At 42.1% G+C, this 20840-nt stretch overlaps 1 protein-coding gene and 1 non-coding gene across 3 annotated transcripts in view; both read left to right on the forward strand.

The window, feature by feature from the left end:
* LOC126484009 (3-hydroxy-3-methylglutaryl-coenzyme A reductase) overlaps positions 1 to 20840 on the forward strand; it is a 405549-nt gene that overhangs the window by 332623 nt on the left and 52086 nt on the right. The window lies entirely within an intron of this gene.
* Positions 2251 to 2334, forward strand: Trnas-gga (transfer RNA serine (anticodon GGA)). The gene is given in 2 exon segments: positions 2251 to 2290; positions 2300 to 2334. It is a non-coding gene; the product is annotated as a tRNA-Ser (tRNA).

Genomic DNA, 20840 nt, shown 5'->3' on the forward strand with positions numbered 1-20840 from the left:
ACCACTACAGAAGAAGAGAAGACAAGACGCTCGGAAAAACTAAGGGTGTTTCAGTGGGGGCTGTGCTGTGCATTTCCGAGTTTTTTAGCATTGAAGTTAGCCAACCAGGTCATCGCGCACGCAAACTAGAGCAGCCTGACAGAGACAATGTCCCCATCGTGTTCATCGTTTGGTTTCCTCAAACCAAACTGACCTAGCTTTTGATTACGTAGCTTCAATTTCTCGCTTCTAAAGGCATATTTTAACTGGTAACTAGCATTTGGGCCGGAGTGGCCGAGCGGTTCTAGGCGCTACAGTCTGGAACCGCGTGACCGTTACGGTCGCAGGTTCGAATCCTGCCTCGGGCATGGATGTGTGTGATGTCCTTAGGTTAGTTAGGTTTAAGTAGTTCTAAGTTCTAGGGGACTGATGACCTCAGAAGTTAAGTCCCATAGTGCTCAGAGCCATTTGAACCATTTTTTTGAACTAGCATTTGAACGAGTGGTAACTCACCGACCCACAGATGTCTATGTATTACCACAGTTTAGCGCGTGCAAGTGTTTGGATTTGCACGCGCTTTGACCTGATTTGCTAAATAACTCAGAAACGGCACAACATATCGTATTTTTTCTTAACAAATATTTCTCAGTGCAACCTCACATGCGCCACCCTAATGAACTTTTTCTGACCTTCCTATATAGTGGACGTCAGTTACGAAGAGTACGCAGGTTTTATCCTAGTTCAATTTCACTAATTGTTACTAGGCATATAAATTGATATTTCTGCTTTCTCTCCGACCTTCTCTTCAATATCATTTATCGACTTGAAACGTAGAAAATGTCCCACTTCTGTATTGGACACGCTGTTTTTTCACTGTGAGAACTCTGTCGCTCAAAGACCGGCAAGAACGAGCTGTTAAACTTTGTCACTTGTAATGACAGCTGTGAAGCAAAACGAGTTACTTTGTGACACTGAAGGCATGCAAACATTAATGCCAATCGGGCTGAGTTATTGTGTAAATGTCCGCCTGCTTAGCTGGGTGGTAACGTGCTGGCCTCCCATGCAAGCGGGCCCGGGTTCGATTCTCGGCCGGGTTGGAGATTTTCTCCGCTCAGGGACCGGGTGTTGTGTTGTCCTCATCATCATTTCATCATCACCGACGCGCAAGTCGCCCAATGTGGCGTCGAATGAAGTAAGTTCATTTCATTTCATTTCATTGTGTAAATGACCATGTAGGAATGCTATGCTAGTCAGAAGAGGCAAAGTATAGAACTGTTCGGCCCGAGACGGTGTTTGTTTTATTTAACTTTATAAGCAGATGCTCTTCCTGCTGTCACAGACGTCGGTTAAACGTGAGAGTAGGAGTCTTGTGCACCGTCTGTGAATTGTAAGTACTTCTATGTGTTACTGCCTTTTAACCGTTTGCGTAACTGTTTTATGAATCGTAGATCAGGGAGTAGCACAGTATTTACCTGAAAGGGCGTGGAAAACCGCTTAAAACTACGCTCAGACTGATCGGTGTACTAGACCATCGATCGTTTATCCGCGGCATGGATTCGATGCGGGTCTGGCTCACTTAGAGAGACGACGAGTTCCGGAAATTCGGCAGGGTCGCACATTTTTCGTAGGTACTACTATATCGTAAAGGCCCATCAAAACTTATTTTATTTTCACGTATCTTTAACCGCATTTACGTACCAGCTTTTCAATGGTCGACGTTGTAGAATGGCTTGGACACAAGTTTCTTTGGCTCCACGCCTGCAGTAATCTTGTGCTTGGTTATCATACTGTTTGTGTGTCATGTAAACGTGTCTGGTTCACAGTGGCGCTTTCATAGGAGTGTTTAAAAAACCGTGTTACTTTTTCTCTGTGGATTCTAACACTCGTCTCAAATACACGTCCCATATACAATGACTACATGAAACTTCATAACAAAGTGCTAGGATTCACAACTTAAATAATGAGTTACATTTCCATTTCTACATCTGCATCTACATATGTGCTCTGCAGGCCACTGTACAGTGCATAGAAAGTGGTACTTCGTTCCAGTATTAGCGAGGCATGATACAAGACGTAGATCAGAAGGTGCTAGTGGTACAGAAGCGAGTAAAATTTAATGCGAAAACAGTGAGGACGTGGTCAGAATCAGAGGAAAAATATGGTAATCAACAGGATGATGCAGTGCCATTACTAGTGTATCGGCTGGATGGTTGCATGAAATAACCAATTGCCTACTGGTTGAGAATAGCTTGAGTTGTGTTCTGCGTGCTGGCCTGAGTGGCCGAGCGGTTCAAGGCGCTACAGTCTGGAACCGCGCGGCCGCTGCGGTCGCAGGTTCGAATCCTGCCTTGGGCATGGATGTGTGTAATGTCCTTAGGTTAGTTAGGTTTAAGTAGTTCTAAGTTCTAGGGGACTGATGACCACAGATGTGAAGTCCCATAGTGCTCAGAGCCATTTGAACCGTTTTATTTGTGTTCTGTGCCTCTCCGTTTCTTCGACTTGGACTAGCGTCCACGTACCGCTGCGTGTTAATTTGGCGCGGTGTTCCAAAAACTCATTGAACAGCGTGTTGATGAATGGCATCATTCTATTGGAGAATGACGTCTGCCAATGTGTTGCCAAGGGTGTTTCGACTGCGCTGCAGAGTCCTTAGGAACTCTTAGGCATTCTTCATACAGTCCCGGTCTCTCCACGATTTGGTTCGGATGAGGAGGTGCACGCCTGCATACAATCGTGTTTCCTGTATGCAGTAGCAAACATTTTTGCTTTTAGGCTTTGACCGTGTTGTCTCACAGTGGGATAAATGTGTTAACTTTTAGGGAGATTACTTTTGAAATAATAGTTAATTTAATTTTTTTTACATCTGTCTCTTTTTCATTTGACTGGCTCTTACAGAAACGACATTATTCTCAACGCGCCTACGAAATAGAAAGATCGCAGGACAGGACAGTGTGACACACTATCACTTGACGACCAGACTCAATACATCGACTTCGATTTAAATCGTCACATTACCTCCAGAGCAAAGCGCTAATGCTGTCACCAGGCAATAGGTCTTTTAAAGTTAAAGTGAATGAAATATGTCCACGTCAAACAAAATGATGAATCTCGAACAAAATTATCTCATCCATGCCAAGCAGTAACCAGCGTGGGTTCCGAAAACAGCGTTCGTGCGAAACCAAGCTCGCACTTTCCTCGCACGATGTCCTGAAAGCCGTGTAATGCGAATTCAAGCTCGATTTTTTCTCACATTACATCCTGAAAGCCGTGGATCGAGGCAATCAAGTAGATGCAGCATTTCCCGATTTTCGAAAATCGTTTGACTCGGTATGACACCAACGTTTATTAACGAAAGCACGATTATGTAGGGTATCAAACATAATTTTTGTCTCGGTTGAGAATTTCTCGTTAGCGAGGAAGCATCATGTTATCTTGGATGTAGAGTCATTGACAGAAGTAGAAGTAACTTCAGGCATGATCAGGAAAATTTCGGGAGCCTTGCTGGTAGTGTTGTGTTTTAATGACATGGCAGACAGTATTAATGGTAACGTCAGACTTTTTGTAGATGATGCAGCTATCTGCTATACATTTCTATCTGGAAAAAAGTGTACAAATATCTAACCGTGTCTTGAAAAGATTTCAAGGTAGTGCAGTGATTGGCAACTTGATTTGAATACTTAGAAAAGTAAAAATGCAGAAAAACGATGTTCTATGACAACGATATCAGTGAATTACAATTGGAATCATACAGGTACCTAAATGAACGGTTGACATAAATTCAGTCGTGGGTGAAGGAGCTGGAAGATTACGTTTCATTGGTGGGATACAGGAAAAATTCATTCAGATTACAAAGGAGACGGGTTACTAAACATTTGCGTGTCCTATCTTACAATACTGCTCAAGCGTGTGGGGCTAATAGGGGATATTGAACGGATACAAACAAGAGCAGCGTGAACGGTCACAGGTTGCTTGAATCAAGCGAGAGCGCCACAGAAATGCTAATAAACCTGAGTGGGCAGACGCATGAAGATTGACATCAGCTATTCCCGGAAAGACTACTACCAAAATTTCAGCAGGCAATTTTAAGAAAGAATCTTGCACATATTTTAGCATTCTCCGTAAATATGTTAAAAAACTAGAAACCCGCCTCGATTGCGAAAAAAGCACCTAGTGTTAACCTAGGTTTCGGCGTAGATAACTACACCTTCGTCAGAATAATAAAACCCACAAGTGCCTAAGAAGACCTTTGTCAATGATTAAAAGAACACCACAGCTATACATTTGTAAACGAAGAAAAGGAAAACACAAACACTACATATGTACAAAGTCAAAACCACTACTTAATGGTGTACGCTCCACCTCACACCGGCCTATGTTCGATATGGCGGGTCATGGCCCATCGAACATAGGCTGGTGTGAGGTGGAGCGTACACCATTAAGTTAAGTAGTGGTTTTGACTTTGTACGTATGTACCGTTTGTGTTTTCCTTTTTTTCGTTTATAAATGTATAGCTGTGGTGTTCTTTTAATCATTGACAAAGGTCTTCTTAGGCAAAAAAATGGTTCAAATGGCTCTGAGCACTATGGGACTTAACATCGGAGGTCATCAGTCCCCTAGAACTACTTAAACCTAACTAACCTAAGGACATCACACACATCCATGCCCGAGGCAGGATTCGAACCTGCGACCGTAGCGGTCTCGCGGTTCCAGACTGTAGCGCCTAGAACCGCTCGGCCACTCCGGCCGGCTCTTCTTAGGCAATTGCGGGTTTTATTGTTCTGAAGAAGGTGTAGTTATCTACGCCGAAACCTAGGTTAACACTAGGTGCTTTTTTCGCAATCGAGGCGGGTTTCTAGTTTTTTAATATATTAACCAACGATTGCTGACGCGCTGCGATGTTGAAGGTTCTTATTCTCCGTAAAGCTCCCGCGAAGATCAGACTAGACTACAACGCGCACACAGGTATTTAACCACCCTCTGTACACGTTTGGAACGGGAAGAGACCCTAATGTGGTACAGCACTGAGTACCGTTTGACATGCTTTCGCAGTGGTTTGCAGACTCTGTAGATGTAGATTTTGATATCAGAAACATGTCTTGAAAGCATAAACGAGACGGCGCCGACACGTAAAGCTCTGTAATGAACGGTTGGCACCGTCGCAGGACAGCTTGGCCGTACGCAGGTACTGCGCTGCGGTGGGTGGTGGGTGTTTGGCTAATTGGCCGCGCAGCCGTCCAAGAGAGCGGGCAGTCGTCGACACCGGGCGGACTGCCTGCAATGCGTGATCCCAGCTGGCTTTCTCCATCAAGAGATCCGTATGGCCGGTGCCTTCTGACGGAAGCGCGTCGCACAGCACTGCCGTTCCAAGCCACTCTCTTCATTCGACGTGTACATTTACCTATAGACTCCGCAGTACATATCGCGAGGCTAGATCGTACCAAAGTTGTCGATTTCCTTTACTGTTCCATCTGCGTATTGCGCGAGAGGAAGAAATACTGTCTATATGCCACTGTACGTGCCCTAAACTCTCGTACCTCATTTTCATAATCCCTACGTGACCTTTACGGTGGTGGCAGCGTAATGGTCACCAGTCTCCTTCGAACACGGATCCTCTAAATACACCGAAGAAGGGTTCGCGAGAAATAACGTCGTCTTCCTTCCAAGTAATGCCATTACGCTTCCAGAGCAGATTTGGTATACTTTACAATGGGCAAAACCAAACTGCTACGATCCTAAGAAAAACAGTGTATCCCCGTTTGTACATAACTTATTTTTATATTTAAAAAATTGAAAATGTACTCTGATACTACAGAGTTATGCTGTCGATGTCATCATGGCAAAAAGTGGTACAGATGAGAAAATAATATCTTGGAAACAGCTGACGTCCAGCAACCATATTTAAGTTTTAATGAAGGGTTAAAATAGCCATCCGATTGCGCAGATTTTATTGCACGGACATGGTTTCGATACCGACTAAAGGTATCTTCATCAGAATAACTATAACTTACTCTGATGAGAATACCTTTAGTCGGTATTGGGAAAGGGCCAGGGCAATAAAATCTGTACAATCGGTTGGCTGTTCTTATCCTTGATTAAAAAAAAGAAAATAAATAGTTTATGAAGAACGTTGCCATACCAGGATCTGACGGGACCTGAGTTCTCATATCTTTACAACTTTATACAAGAGATTAACAAAATGAAATTCAAGGGAAAAAATCTCTTCGTATTGAGTTTTGTTTGTTACACAACTCCACTCATGGAATCAGATGTTGCAAAATTCACTGTAGAACTCCCTCTGCTGTTAAAAAGAAATGGCAGCATCGTAAACAGGTTATTCTGTTTTACAACTGGTGAGCATGACTGCTCTTTCGGATGAAGTGCGGTATGTGATACATCAGCCATGCTCTTTCCGCTTTTGAATATATTCACTTTTTTTTATTTTTCTGTTTCACAGTAGGAATTTTTAATAGCCATTTGAGATGGATGAATATGACACTCTTTGATCTCGTTGAATTTGGTGATCTTACACGCCTTTATTGACAACAGTGTTTCAGCAGCATCTTTAAAATCAAAGAAATAGTTTGCATGCTTTGGAACTACGTGGAATGGATGGCCTTAGCTGACAGAACTCATGAGAGAAGTACTGCTTGTCACAAAGGCCATGCACCTTCCAGTAATGAAGAATGTTTGATACATTTTATCCATAATTCGACACTTGGGACAAGTCTAGGGACATGCAACGGACAACTGAGAACACAATAGCAGCTTTTGACATTGCCACTCTGCAATTCATCGTGGCAGTCTCCAGTTTGCAGGCGCTAGACAATGCCGGAATGAACACCCTGATCCCGATCTAAGTCGCAAGTTGCAGGAGATTGTCTTCTGACTTGACTGTAATGTACTGATTTACGCTTTGTTCTTCTTGTACGATGACATACCTAGAAATATCCTAAGAAGCCCAGCATGGTCATCTGAACATGCTGGGCTTGTCATTGCCACGGAAGGTACAGAGTCCAGTTCATTTTGCCCCGGTGCATACGATTCTATTCGTTGTTCATGAAAACGGTTGTGGCATGCAGGTTACGCCTGGGGCCTATTGATGACACCATTTAGTGTCAAAACTAGTAGCACGTGTTAAAAAGAATAAAAGACGTAGATTCAAATACATTATTCAAGTATTTCGTGTCCGGCTGCAGTCCCACTTTCCTTTATGGTTTGCCAGAGACTCAACGAATGAAAAGCTAGTCTTGCAAACGCAATGATGGATGAAAGGATAAAGCTATACAGTACAGTACAGTACAGTACAGTACAATACAATATAATACAGTACAGGCACAGAGACATTACCTCCAGGAGCTCGAAAATGTCGTGACTATTGAAAATTTGTGCCAGACCAGGAGTCGAACCCAGACTTCCTACTTTTCAGTGCAGTCGCCTTAACCAGTAGGTTATCTGAACGTGCCACCAGGTTAGAATCAGAATTTGTAACCAGCTTCCCTCCAGTTACTACCGAACGGACACAAGGAATAACACAACCAGAAGAGAGGAAGGTTTAGTTTAACCTCCTGTCGACAAAAGGAACATTGGAGTCGGACTGGAAAGAGCCGTTAAGGAAATCACTTCGCCTTATCCAAAGGAACCATCCCAGCGTTCGCCTTAAGGGGATACGGAATCACCTATCCCCGCAATGTTAATATATGCCTACTATAGGGAACATTTTCTCACAAACTACTGGAGACAGAGAGGTAAAAATTTTACTGTATGTGCATTCATATGTTACAACAATACTGAAACAACAGTTTATTGTCAAAGTATTTTCTTACAGAGATATTGTACATTTATTTTTAAGTAAATTTTTTCCATCGCTTTTTACTAGACTATCACCCCTAAGTCTTTTGTAAATCAAGTAATTAAAAAATCGTTGTTTCAGTATGTAATAGGGACCTATGTCACTACGTCATAAAAATTTCAGACTTCTAGGTTGACCAGTACCTGAGATAATGTTCCTAGATGAAGTAAAAAGTAAACTTACGGGAAACGGAGAAAGAAGATTAAAACATTCCTGATCCGTAGCTAATACCCCCTTCACAGTCTTCATAATCATCTTCAAGTCTTCTTTTGGCACCCCTCTGCACCTGTCTTGCTTTTTTCACTAATGTCTTGATTATATTATCAGCATGCCTTAGTCTGTGCTGATCTGAAAAGAACATAGCACGTACCGTACGGGAACCAACACACATACCCAACTTTTGAAGGACCTGGCATTTAGTTATATTTCCAAGATTGAAGGTTGCCACAGCATCATACACACCAAAATGTAGTGTATTAATTCCGACAAACACTGTTTTTGGGAGACGATGCCATATCACACTATTCAAGCACTCGTTGGGGTTCTGCGTTTTTCCGTGAAGACATTTCATCAGAAGACTTCTGTCAGCCAGATCTCTGAAAATGGGCTTTATTTCTGCCATGATGGCTGATGGTAGACTGTGGTGGTGAATGTATTTCTCTCCTGTTGTTAGTCCCCTATTGTATTTACACCAGCTGTTTTCACCTTTGGGGCACAAACCATGTTGTGGATGCTCATCCGTGGATGCGGTGTGGAAATATAAAGCCCATATAGCTCTCCTCATTTCTTCAAGATTGCCTGTATTTTGCCTGATTGCAAGGCCATAGCAGTTCTGAATGTGGTCTATTATGGAATCAGTCAATCTTCCTCTGCCATCCAAGGTTTTCCCATCATCTAGTTTTTTCCCTTTCATAACTGATTTTAACCTTCTCAGCCTGGCACCCATTCTCTTCTGCACATGTCCTATACATTCAAGTTTGCTTATATTTACACTGTTCCCATATGGTTTGCTTTCCAAAACTTCTTTGAATGCTTTAGAGTCACCATCTCCCAGATATTTGACATAGCGAACATTATACCACTGTGAAGAGCGATGAAAAATTTTCTTCACCCCAGCAACCTCCATGCCACCACTACTACCATAATAATTAGCAATACAGTCATCACTGTGTTCATTTTTCAGCCTGCCTGTGCACCTACAGTATTTAGACATTATTGCAACATCAATAACCTTGCCAGTATCAACGCTAGTTGCTGTTACAACACCATTGTTGGAGGTGTGGCCCCTTTTCTGCCACGTGCCATCAAACGCCACTGTGAGGTCACGACTGCCGTCATTTTCTTCCACTGCTTCTTCCACAGCAACCTGCATTGACTTCTGTGCTACATCTTCAACTGCAGATCCTAGTACATAATTGTAAGCTTCAAACTTTGAAGGTGCACTTGGAAGATTTAGAACACCACATAGCATATCACCAGCTGCTTTGCCCTTACCAATTGCTCGCAATCCATAAACTAACCTAATATTTACACTATAAAGTTCAGTTTTCTTGTATCCATTATTTACAGTTACTGAAACCGAACTTGGAAACTTACAGCTGTATTTACAAACACTGCATATTAAATTAAACTGGGCAGCCAGGCCAACATGGGATTCTACTTTCAGAGAAACGTTTCCATGACATTTTTTGCAGCACAAACTGTTTTCAAGAGCTTCACACAATATATTCGTATCAATGAGTTCAAAAACTTCATTCCCTCTATCAAGTAAATTATATTTCTCTTCCAAATCTCTTAGTTTTTTATGAGAAGCACTGTTTTCATTTGGTGTAAGTTCGTTCGGCAAATCAGTAATAAGTGGATTCACATTTTCCAACAGTGATGATGATGAACTGCTTTGCTTTGCTAATGAATCATTATTTCTTTTCTTTTGCCAGTTCACACGCTTTTTAAATACTTTTGCTTTAGCTCTAGGCATTTTCACTGCGAAAAATGAAGCACTAAATACGAAATAACTCAACAACAACTACTTTCTTATATCACACTGTTTACAAAACAGTCCCGCCACAAAGTCAAAGAGTAACTTGAGGAAACCAGAGAGAAACATTTTCGGGCAACTAGTGTATAAATAGTCGCTGGAAACCGGGATATTTGAATTCATGTCACTTTAAAGGTACTGCCAAAAAGTTCATGGTCAGCCACGAGAGACGTGTATAACTAAAGCGCAATACCCGATCTCACAAATATATAAAAATAAAATAGTTATAATTGTAGTAGAGCTATGTATGATACGTCATTTTAAAGAGGAAACATGGCAGAATATAATACGCCAATAAAAAAAAATTCGATTTTTTAACCCAAAATCCGATTTCGTATCCCCTTAAGTGATTTAGGTAAACCGTCAGAAAGTTAAATCTGGACGGCCGGCCGGCGATTTGATTGCGCCATCGTCCCAAATGTGAGTACAGTGCCTTACCACTGCGTCGCCTCGTTCAGTTGCGCCCCCGACCCCCTCTGCGAGGAACGGATACTCCTGGAAGATCGTGCGATATGTATCAGCTGAATTAATTAAAATACGATATTTGGGCTGAAACCAATGATGATGCAATAACATGAGTTGGTATCAGTGGAATAACATTCAGAAATGCTGATTCCAATGTAATGAACGTGTCGTGACCAATGGGAATTTATACCAAACCGGGACGTCCGTCTATTCAAATTAGTCTCCTTAACCACTAGACTATCAGAGCAAACTGCCAGGTATTGAACTTTCATTATCACTGGTATTCTCCACTTATTCTACTGATAACACGTCATGTCATTAGCATCCTCATAGGTTTCGTTCCCTTTACCTCCACCATTTTATGCTACTGAAATTAATTCAATTGTTATAAGAACGACTACAGACACGAGAACTGTAGCTAAATTTTATCTCTGTCTCGATTATATCCTCAACGAAAACAGTGCACCGGGAACTACATAAAAAATCATTTGCAGTGGAACAATCGCTACCAACCTGCCATTAACATGCAAAAGTATCTTAAGTTGTCCAAGGAAAACTCTACTGCTGACCAATATAAACTTCAATATGGTCCAACATGTGGACTGATACACGACACCCGTGATGAATGGAATTAGAGGTAGATGCTAAAAAGTCAGAGATAAGATTCTCCTGTTGCCTCGGGGTATTGAAATAGTTCATCGTGTAACGTGGCTAGGTTGCCGTCACATAGTATACGCGGCGTTCGTGTGACAGTACACTGTAGGGTTGGGTAGAAGCACGATATCAGGTCATTCAGTCCGGCCAGATCATCAGAGCTTGACACTCTTTCCCCAGACGTTGCCAGTGGTAAATCGCTAGTACCTCGATTTGGGGCAAACCACTGCAGCCAGAGTCAGTTTCTCTGGCAACATAGTCTTGATGACTGTATGGCTTGAGTCGCAGCCATCTGCTGCCTCGGATTGAAACAGCAGATAGAAGGGCCACAGTGCAGTAAATTACCCGCCACTTCAATGCTTGAGAACAGCGGGAGCCACGAACGTCCACGTGTGCCTTATGACATCGAACGTGTTCAGAGCACAGAGATGGTGTAGTCCTAGGAACAGGTCCATTGAACGCCAAAATGTGGAGAATTGTGGTCTGATAGAGATAACAGAAGTGAAGTCCGTGCAAATCTCGTGAGCTACACAACGAGGTCGCAGTGTCATCTATTCTGACGTTGGTGAAACCATATGCCAGTCACTTTAATTATCACAATAAAACATTCGAGACCTCTTCAAGCCTTTGGTAACTTGGGAAAATCACAGTGCTGCTATTGAGACTATGCAGTTTTGTAATACTAAGCAGCCGGGTTCTATGTATCATTCCAGCTTGGAAAAACATAGATGTGATGCCGGAGGATCTTTTCCGATTGTCGTATGATAATGAAAATTGCCGTCTACGGACGGCAAGTGTAACGATTTCTTACTCTGGATGGCGTAAGATTTGCAGTACAGACAAGAAAGCAGTGGTACGCCACTGAATGGAGTGTCTTGCCATACTGCTGCAGTGCGGATGAAGCAGTGTAGTAACCGAGTAATGAGCCTGGCATTCTACAAAGCAGAATCTACTGCGGTTTCAGAAAGAAGGAACTTTTCGTGAAACTCAACACAGCAGTTCGTTTTATACCGTGACTCATTTTGCCTGGTGACGAAAGGCGACCATCTTAGTACCAGGGTCGGTCACAGAAATTTCCTGCAAGATAGTTTTAGTTTTATCTGGTTGGCTCAACTTCACCTTGGAAATAAGTTGCGGAAAACTGCAGTGCGAGAGAGAAATTAAATTCTTGTGTATTGATAGTATGAGAAACTGGCAACGCTTTAAATTTTGAAATTAACTAGCATACCAGACGCTGATTCGCTCGTTTTTTGCGTAGTAATCACAAGAAAAATAATTTTATAAGCATATATTAGGTGTACTGCAAAATTAAATTATTAAAGAGCCGTTTCTTTTTCTATGCAATTCTGACAATGTCGTTGTGACCGTTTAATAGCTTTCTTTGATTTACTTCACTAATTGCAACACGTTCTAAACTTTTCACGCTAATTAAGGTCATAAAATCATGGACTTTTCCGAATGTACTTTTGACCAAAAAGGTTTATGGTAGCTGGGATCGGAGGTTTTTGTTAATCCTGCCTTTTGAGTTCTTGTGGAGATATAGTAGCTTTCAATACACACATATTTCTTTATTTTGAACCGAGAAGTCAAAAACCAATTTTCATAGACGTAGCTCTAAAAATGCTTTAGTAGTGGTAAGAAAAACTGTCACCCGCTATTTAACCCCCTTAGGTGTTGAGCTTCCAAACAAGCTGAAACACGTGTTTTTTTATTTCTGACCGAGAAACCCAGTACCGATTTTCGTAGTTTTAGCTTCAAAATTGCCTTAGTAGCGACATATCTTCAAGAAAACGTTTCATCCTGTACTTCCGATGATGCAGACACAGCCGTCGCCGTTCACTGCATGCGATTTGAGGCACATCTTCATGTTATGACAATGTTGCCACTACTTTGTATCCAGCCTTAGTAGACTGAATTCCTTTGCCTGTATGCTTCATTTAACTAGTATAATCATCGGTAGTACATTAAGACACAAGAAAAGATTCAGAGGTGTATTCGCATGTTCAGGGCACACCGACTCCACAGAGTGTTAGTTCAGTGCTTCCCGCCGCAGACAGCTTGCTTTGAAAAATTTAGCAAGCAGCTTGTTTCAGACGCTGTTGCAGGACATTGTAACTTTCCCCAGACGGGCAACAAAGCTGGCCGAGAGCCAAGGGAGGAGTGCAATGAAATCGCTAGCGGAAGTATGCCTGCCAAGAGGGCTGTGAAGCACGTTTGTGGCTCGTGTGGCTTCATTTCGTAACGCTGGATGCCGTTCTTGTTTTATGTATGCGCAGCCGCTCTCCAGCGGACCCCCGACAGTCCTTTTATGCTTTGTTTGCGTCCCCGCCAGCTTCCCGAATTAAAAACGTAGCATTTAATGGTTGCTCTGAGGGAGCACATAACGGAACGAGTGCAGACAATTCAGCCTCTTTAGAGCTAACAACACACTTTTACGTGGTGCTTTAGCGTGGCCTCTCCTCTTTTTTGTTCCATATCTACTTTCGACGGTATTTGTACTTCCGGAAAGATATTGAGATAGAGAACAGATTGTCAGCGGTGTAATGCTGCATTATTTCCGTCCGCTGGCCTAAGAAATTGTCCTCGTATTGTCAGCAGAATAATTACATTCGGTTTGTAGACAAATTCAATCGAAAGATAGGGACATTTCAGCGGACATGTCTCGGCTGATAATGGAAAACTTTTAAAGTAACGTCAGATTGAAATACACCTTTGCATATATTTCCTGTTCTTTTGTCCGCATCTTCTTTTACAGCGAACGTCAACTGTGGAAGTTCGACAATAATTGTTGGCGGCCTTTACACGCTAGCGTTTGTGTAGGCAGGGCTGAAAATAGTGCCCTGAGGGTGTTTCGCAGTAGTTAATTTTGAGTCTCAGACGTCAGTTATGTAAGGAAGGTTGTCCTTTCACATGGGACTGTCACAGTAGCTATCCCCCATTTATTATGTAGCTTTGCATCCTGGGCCTTCAACAGGTGTCGAATACGTTCTTTCCATGGCCTGTTTGCTTTATTTCTGCATTCATTGTATTTTTAGGAACTTAGCAGTATCATCGCAACACAGTAGCAGAAGATATAGTAGGAAACGTTTCTTTTACAGGCATAACTGGATAGAATGATTTATTTGTAATACACAAAAATTTAACTAGAAACTCTTACATGATAACCATAGTGACTATTCTTGTCAAACCGAGACAGTGAAGTAAATGGAAAATTTGACAAAATCCATCCACTGTCTTTTCATAGCGTTCTTACTTCGCAAATTTTTTTGAAGTAACAGTTTCATCATCGGGTTATTACTTGTTATGTGAAGTCCTTCAGGACGACAACAACACGCCAGAAACACTTATCTGTAGGATGTATAGTAGTTCTTTCTTAATTGTAATGTGCGAAATTGTGGTGAAATACTCGAGACGATCAAAAACTAACGGGTCTTTCTGTTTTTCTCAAAGAATGTTCATTTATTCATCAACATCAACTTTGTCCCCTTCAAAGTAATCCGCCTCAGATGTAATAAACTTGTGCCAGCGCTTTTTCCAAACTTGGAGGCACTTCAGGAACTGGCTTTTCGGTATGGTGTTCAGTTCCTTCAGCGATCCCGTGTCGCCTCCGAATAGAAAGAAGTCGCAGGGGTCTGGCAAAGAATCAGTGGCTGAGGCAACATAGCGGTTTTATTTTTTGCCAAAAAATCACGGACGGGCATTGAGGTGTGGGCGGGAGCACTATCGTGATGCAATTCCAAGAGTGGTTTGTCCACAATTCTGGTCGTTTTCTTCGGATTGTCAGGTAGTGTTCCTTGTTGACCGTACGATCGTAAGGCAAGAACTCATGATGCACTGTCGCAAATCGAAGAAATAGTGAGAAGAACCTTCACATGTGATCGAGCGTGTCGAATTTTTTCGGTCTTGGCTCTTCAGCTAGTTTCCATTGGGACGATTGGGCTTGGTTTCGACGTCATACCCGCATATCCATGTTTCATCACTTGTTATAAGCTTCGTTGGCATTTCTGGATCGTTGTTGACTTTATTCAGAAATTCTTGAGCGATGCTTACGCGACACCGTTTTTGGCTTAAATTCAACAATTTCAGAACAAACTTCGCTGCTATACGTTTCATGCCCAAAACATCCGAAAAAATTGCTTGGCACGAGCGAAAAGATATGCTGACATAATAAGCAACCTTTCTGGTGGCGATTGTCCAGAACCATTTCCTTTATTTCTTCCACACTGTCGTCAGTAATAGATGTGCTAGGGCGGTCATCGTCTTCAACGTCTTCTCGAACCTCTCTGATACGTTTATACCACTCGTAAACTCTCGTAGTAATTCGCCAAAAGCCACACTGAATATTTCGAATGCGGTGCTGCATCCTATTCCATTTTTAAAGCAATTTAATGCAAATTCTTTGATCCATCTTTTTCGAAAAGAAAAATACCCCGTGCACTCGAAAACACTTATAACCTTTCCGACTGTCACGATAACTAAATATTCAAAACAGCTGAAAATACAGACATACATCAAGAACATGTGTACCAACAAGACTAAAAAAAAATTTTTGTAAATCGGATGTATAAAGCCCGCGAAATTAAATTCCCGTTACTTTTTGATCACACTTTGTGTAAACAATTACAGAAAAATATGTGTAGACTGATGTTAAAAACTTGCACATTACTACTTGTAATTCGCATCACAGGCACTGTACATGGTCTTCGTTTGTGACGCGCAAACATCAATATGCGTGTTCAGTTCATTGACACGAATTGCCCGGGCAGGCGCGGCAGGAACCCGCTTTGTAATTCTGTTCATTGGGTTGTCTATCTGCAAGCGCGATCTAGTTCGATGCGACAGTACGGAGAGGATGGTTAAGAGTGAGACTTGAAGACAGCAAAACCTTTAGGTGCAATCTCTAAGTATGAGAGTTCTGCAGATCTTGAACAGGCTTTCCTTTACCAGTAGGACATTGTATGTAGCAATAATGTGCAGCAAATTCCCATTGGTTGTCATTAACCTATCACGGGACACATACGCCCCAGTACTAGTGAAAGGATTAACGTGCCATTGTATTTTGTGTAATTAACTTGCAAATGCTCTGTAAAACGCGAGGATATTCATTGGGACCTAGGAAGTAGTTTGTGAAAAATATATCACTTCACAGTCGATTGAATTAATTTGTTGTTGTTGTTGTTTTGCATTATGTAAACATCGAGGTCAAGGAGCAAATCGCGAAGCTGTGAAATTATGGAAATTGTGAAGACTTCCTGTTGGTATCTCACTTGGTTCTAGCAGCAGCTCCTTAGGTACATTTAGCTCGTTGGCTAAATTCTTATGGAAGATACTCGAGACATACTTTTTGGAAGCCTCTGTAGCTGGAGAGCCTGCTGTGCAATGCTGTATGGTCATTATTTTTGCGATCTTTGTGATTTGGTAGTTTCATGGACGAGAAAGTGGTAGGACAGCTACTGTAAAGTTCTTCTTTCTATCGGTACAAGATGTGTATTACATCAGCCAACTTAAAAGTGACGGCAGCATTACCCCCATTGCGCTATTAATACTTAACTGTTCTGCTTAACTGTTTGTACGTCAGCTATTGGCCGCGATGGATTGTAGGTCGACGTTTTTAAATATTGCCTGTGGGAGGGCCTGGAGGGGGGTAGGATTTGCGCTAGTGGAGATGAGTATACGTCGACGGAAATAATAAAACACTTTTATTTTTGGGGAGACGGGACCTCTTGTTTGTAAACACGCATAAACTCGTTGTGTCTGCTGTAGCTTGAGGGAGCTCCTGCACGAGTAAACATGTATAGCTAAACACCGCGAATAATTGTAACGTGTGACAGTTGCTTATTATTGTACCGTATATTTGCTTTCGTTTCATTCAAAGATGGAACTTGGGGGAATTCAAGCTGCTATGCCTCTGCCGAAGCTGCCGTTTGTCTAATATTTTCTTCTTCGTCAACGTATCTACTAGTTGAAATTTGGCAGCATTTTTGTTAGTCTTTTGCCAGTCAATCAGTCCTATGAGAATATGCTCTGTTCTCCTTTATAGATTGTATACAGATGTTCTCGCACTATCCTTGCTTATATGCACACTCTAGATTGTATATAGATGACCTGACGGATATGGTGAGCAGAAATGAGACTGCTTGCTGATGACCCTGCAGTATACGGTGAAGTATAGTCGTTAAGTCACTATAGAAGAATACAGGATGACTTTGTAATTCATGTGACGAATGGCAGGTTGCTCTAAACGTAGAAAAATGTGAGGTAATGCAAATGAGTGGGGAAAACAATCCTATAATGTTCGAATACAGCATGAAGTGGTGTGCTGCTTGACACAGTCAAGTCGAATAAATATCTAGGCGTAGAGTTGCAAAGCGATATGAAATGGAACAAACACTTAAGGGCAGTAGTAGAGTGGCCGATTTGGGCGACTTTGGACCATTGGGCGAATTTTAATAAAGCCTAGGTAATCTGTAAAGAAGATCGCATGCAGAACACAAGTGCAACACATTCTTGAGTGCTTCTCGAGTATTTAGAATCGCCACCAGGTCGGATTAATGGAAGGCATCGCAGCAATTCGGAGGCAGGCTGCTAGATTTGTTACCGGTAGGTTCAAACAACACGTAGATGTTACGGAGGTCCTTCGGGAACTCATATGGGGATCCCTGAAGAGAATACGACGTTCTTTTCTCGAAACAGTCTTGAGAAAATTAGGAAAACCGGCATTTGAAGCTGACTGCAGAACGATTCTTCTGCCGCCAACGCACATTTCGTATAAGGACCATTAGGTCGAGATAAGAGAAATTAGGGGCTCTTACAGAGGTATACAGACAGTCGTTTTTCCCTCGCCCTATTTACCAGTGGTTCATGAAAGGCAATGACTAGTAGTGGTGCAAGGTACCCTCCGCCATGCAGCACACGGTGGCTTGCAGAGTGTGTATGTAGATGCAGATGGCCCCCATTAGCCTAATCTTGTACAGATCCCACACATATGCATCGCACAAGGGCTCGGCTCACTTCCATAGGCAAGTATCCTACAAAACACATTATCTTACCTACAGCTGAGACTATGTCATACTCCCACTTCATACATATCCACGCATTCTTACGAACTAAATAATTCCTTTTGTTAATCTTTAATTCTGAAATTTTTTACTTGTTACAAGGAGAACCTTTCCTCCGTTGCTAGTCAGTCCATCAAGCTGGTATTTTATAGAGATATGAAAGAATATTACAACAGAACGTTATAGATCACATTTCATCATAGATAATTCGCCATCTACTTAAAGCCCGAAGTTACAACGAATGCTGTCCGCTAAGCCATTACTATACAGCGTAAACGGTAATTGTCTTGTCACACTTCCATAAGTCGCGATAAATTTCTAGGTTTGCGAATTATTTCATCCAAGGCTCTCTGTCTGCCACGAAATTTTTATTTAATTCCTAGTCTGGCGCTAGATATGCCACACAAACCTATTTTCTGTAGTACATGTTTGTGTGCTGCTGACGTTAAAAGTTTTTGGTGATGTCAGGAACACGGAATCAACCTGGTTCTTAAAATATTACGAGAGAATAGCGCTAAATAGTTTGGTTCAGGCGAGGATGACGCATTACAAGCCCTCTGTTGCTGCTTCCGTTACAGAAAAAAGCGTAAAACGTCAGCAGCCTAAGGATCATCACAGTTTTTCATTAGTATACACTTCGTGAGCTGGCCGTAATCACCAGATGTAGCGCATCGTCTCTCCTCTGCCCTGCGGGGGAACATAAGAGCTCCGACAAATGCACAACTTGTCTATGATCGCGAAACCAGCCAGGCGCGCCTAGGATGATGTAGGGGTATAAATAGTGCACGCTGTGTATGCAAACACGAGAGCACGTTGTATGCTCCGAGCGTGCAAGAAGGCAGGCCGTGCTCCCCGGGATATAGGAGAGGCACGAGCAGAGACACAGTTCCCGTGACCTTGGCATGGAACTGCGGGACGGGAGATTCGCCGCGCTTCGGCACTCTTTTCTGTAATATCGGTATCAGAGAGGTTCACAAAAGTGTATGAAGCAACACTAGAACGAAGCGAGAATGCGTCACAAATCTTAAGATCGCAAGTCAAAGATGTCACTTTGTTTCTAGATTGAGTGTTGCTTACAAAACGTAGATAACTGATTTTATATCTTGAATTAAAACGCACTGCACTACTCCTTACATGTTGCTTCCTATTCATTATGTAATAGATAATTTTTTATGTAATAAGTTTTGCTCAATTTTTAGACGTTATTTTGAATTTTTGCGTAACTTATCCAATACGTTATTTTTTTACATATAGGAAATGGCACCATGCTTACTTTGTATTTAACATTGACGATTGCTAATGCTTTTAACGCCACCTAGTGGCCACAGAGTGTCATTTAAGGCAGGCTGCCTCACTGAACAGCACTAGCGTGGCCGTGCAATTGACGAGACACAGTATACCGAGTTTTTTTAAAAAAAATGTGGTATCTCTTCATTTTGTTTTTATACAATTTATTACTGTAATCAATGTGAAAATATTACTTCTCATTTTTTCTGTTTGTCTGACAGACTCTGATAATGACTTTGGCCGAATCACGTGAAGGTGTATTTTGAAAAATAGAGCTATAGTAGCGATCAAGACGGACAGCTATGTAGTCTAGTTATATAGGCACAAAATCTACTCAGATATGCGCATATGCCGATGACATAGTAATTATTAGCAGAACAGAAGGCTCCTTAGAGAGAACAGTGAGTGACCTGCAGAAGTCACACAACCTACACGCCTTACTATCACTGAAATGAAGTTAATTATGTTCACCAGGAAGGAAAATAACAACCTGAATAAATTATCAGCGGCAGGCTTAAATTATGAACATGTACAGAACTTTGACTATCTGAGATCTTTTGTTAACAGCACAAATTCGATTACAAGCACGCATCACGTGCGGTAATAGATGCTTCCACCCATTTTAGAAATTACTGGACTCGGGGATATTAAAACAGACATATAATAACTGCGGATGTACAAGGTCGTAATCCGGACAGTCGTTAGCTTACGTATGTGGTACGTGAACATTAACGATTACTGATTAGCATTAGCTCATAATATTCAAATGACAGCATGCTGCCGGAGAGCTGTAATAATGGTATGTGACTATCTAGAACAGACGGTGTGTTGGACCGCCTTACACACAGAGACGAAATTGTAAGATCAATAAAAAGTACGAGGGCTATTTGGAAAGTAAGGTCCGATTGGTCACGAAATGGAAACCACAGTGAAAATTATCTTCCAGCTACTTCTGTACATAGTCGCCGCTCTGGCTGCCAGTGAGACGTTTGATGTAGCATTGTACCAGTTTTCTCATGCCCACGTCATAGAAGACAGTCGCCTGTGCTTTCTGCAATTCTCTACACTGGCCTGCAGCTTGTGTGCGCCAAAATGTTGTTTTCATAGTCAGCGGTTACTGTGAGCAGAGATGATATTCAGAGGCAGCCAAGTCAGGACTGTGTGGTGGGTGATCAAACACTTTCCGTCGAAAACGCTGCGGAAGCTTGCCCCAACAGTGTGTGGCCGACAGTTGTCATGACGGAGAAAATATATGACAGTTACGTTCTGTGGGCTGCATGAAATCACGCGAAATCTCTCACAGGCACTTACACTTGGCGAGAAGAGAGACTGTTTTCTAGGCGTCTTTACATGCAGGATCTGCACTAAAAACTGAAAAGAGCTACGTGACGCGATTGACGGGCGTGCTAGAAACATTATCCAGCACATCTCTGCAAAACTTCATCGCATTGTCATAGTGGTTTCTATTTCGCGGTCGATCGGGCCCTACTTTACGAATAGTCCTCATAAC

The sequence above is a fragment of the Schistocerca serialis genome, chromosome 6, assembly GCF_023864345.2.
Source record: "Schistocerca serialis cubense isolate TAMUIC-IGC-003099 chromosome 6, iqSchSeri2.2, whole genome shotgun sequence".
In the NCBI taxonomy this organism is placed as follows: Eukaryota; Metazoa; Arthropoda; class Insecta; order Orthoptera; family Acrididae; genus Schistocerca; species Schistocerca serialis.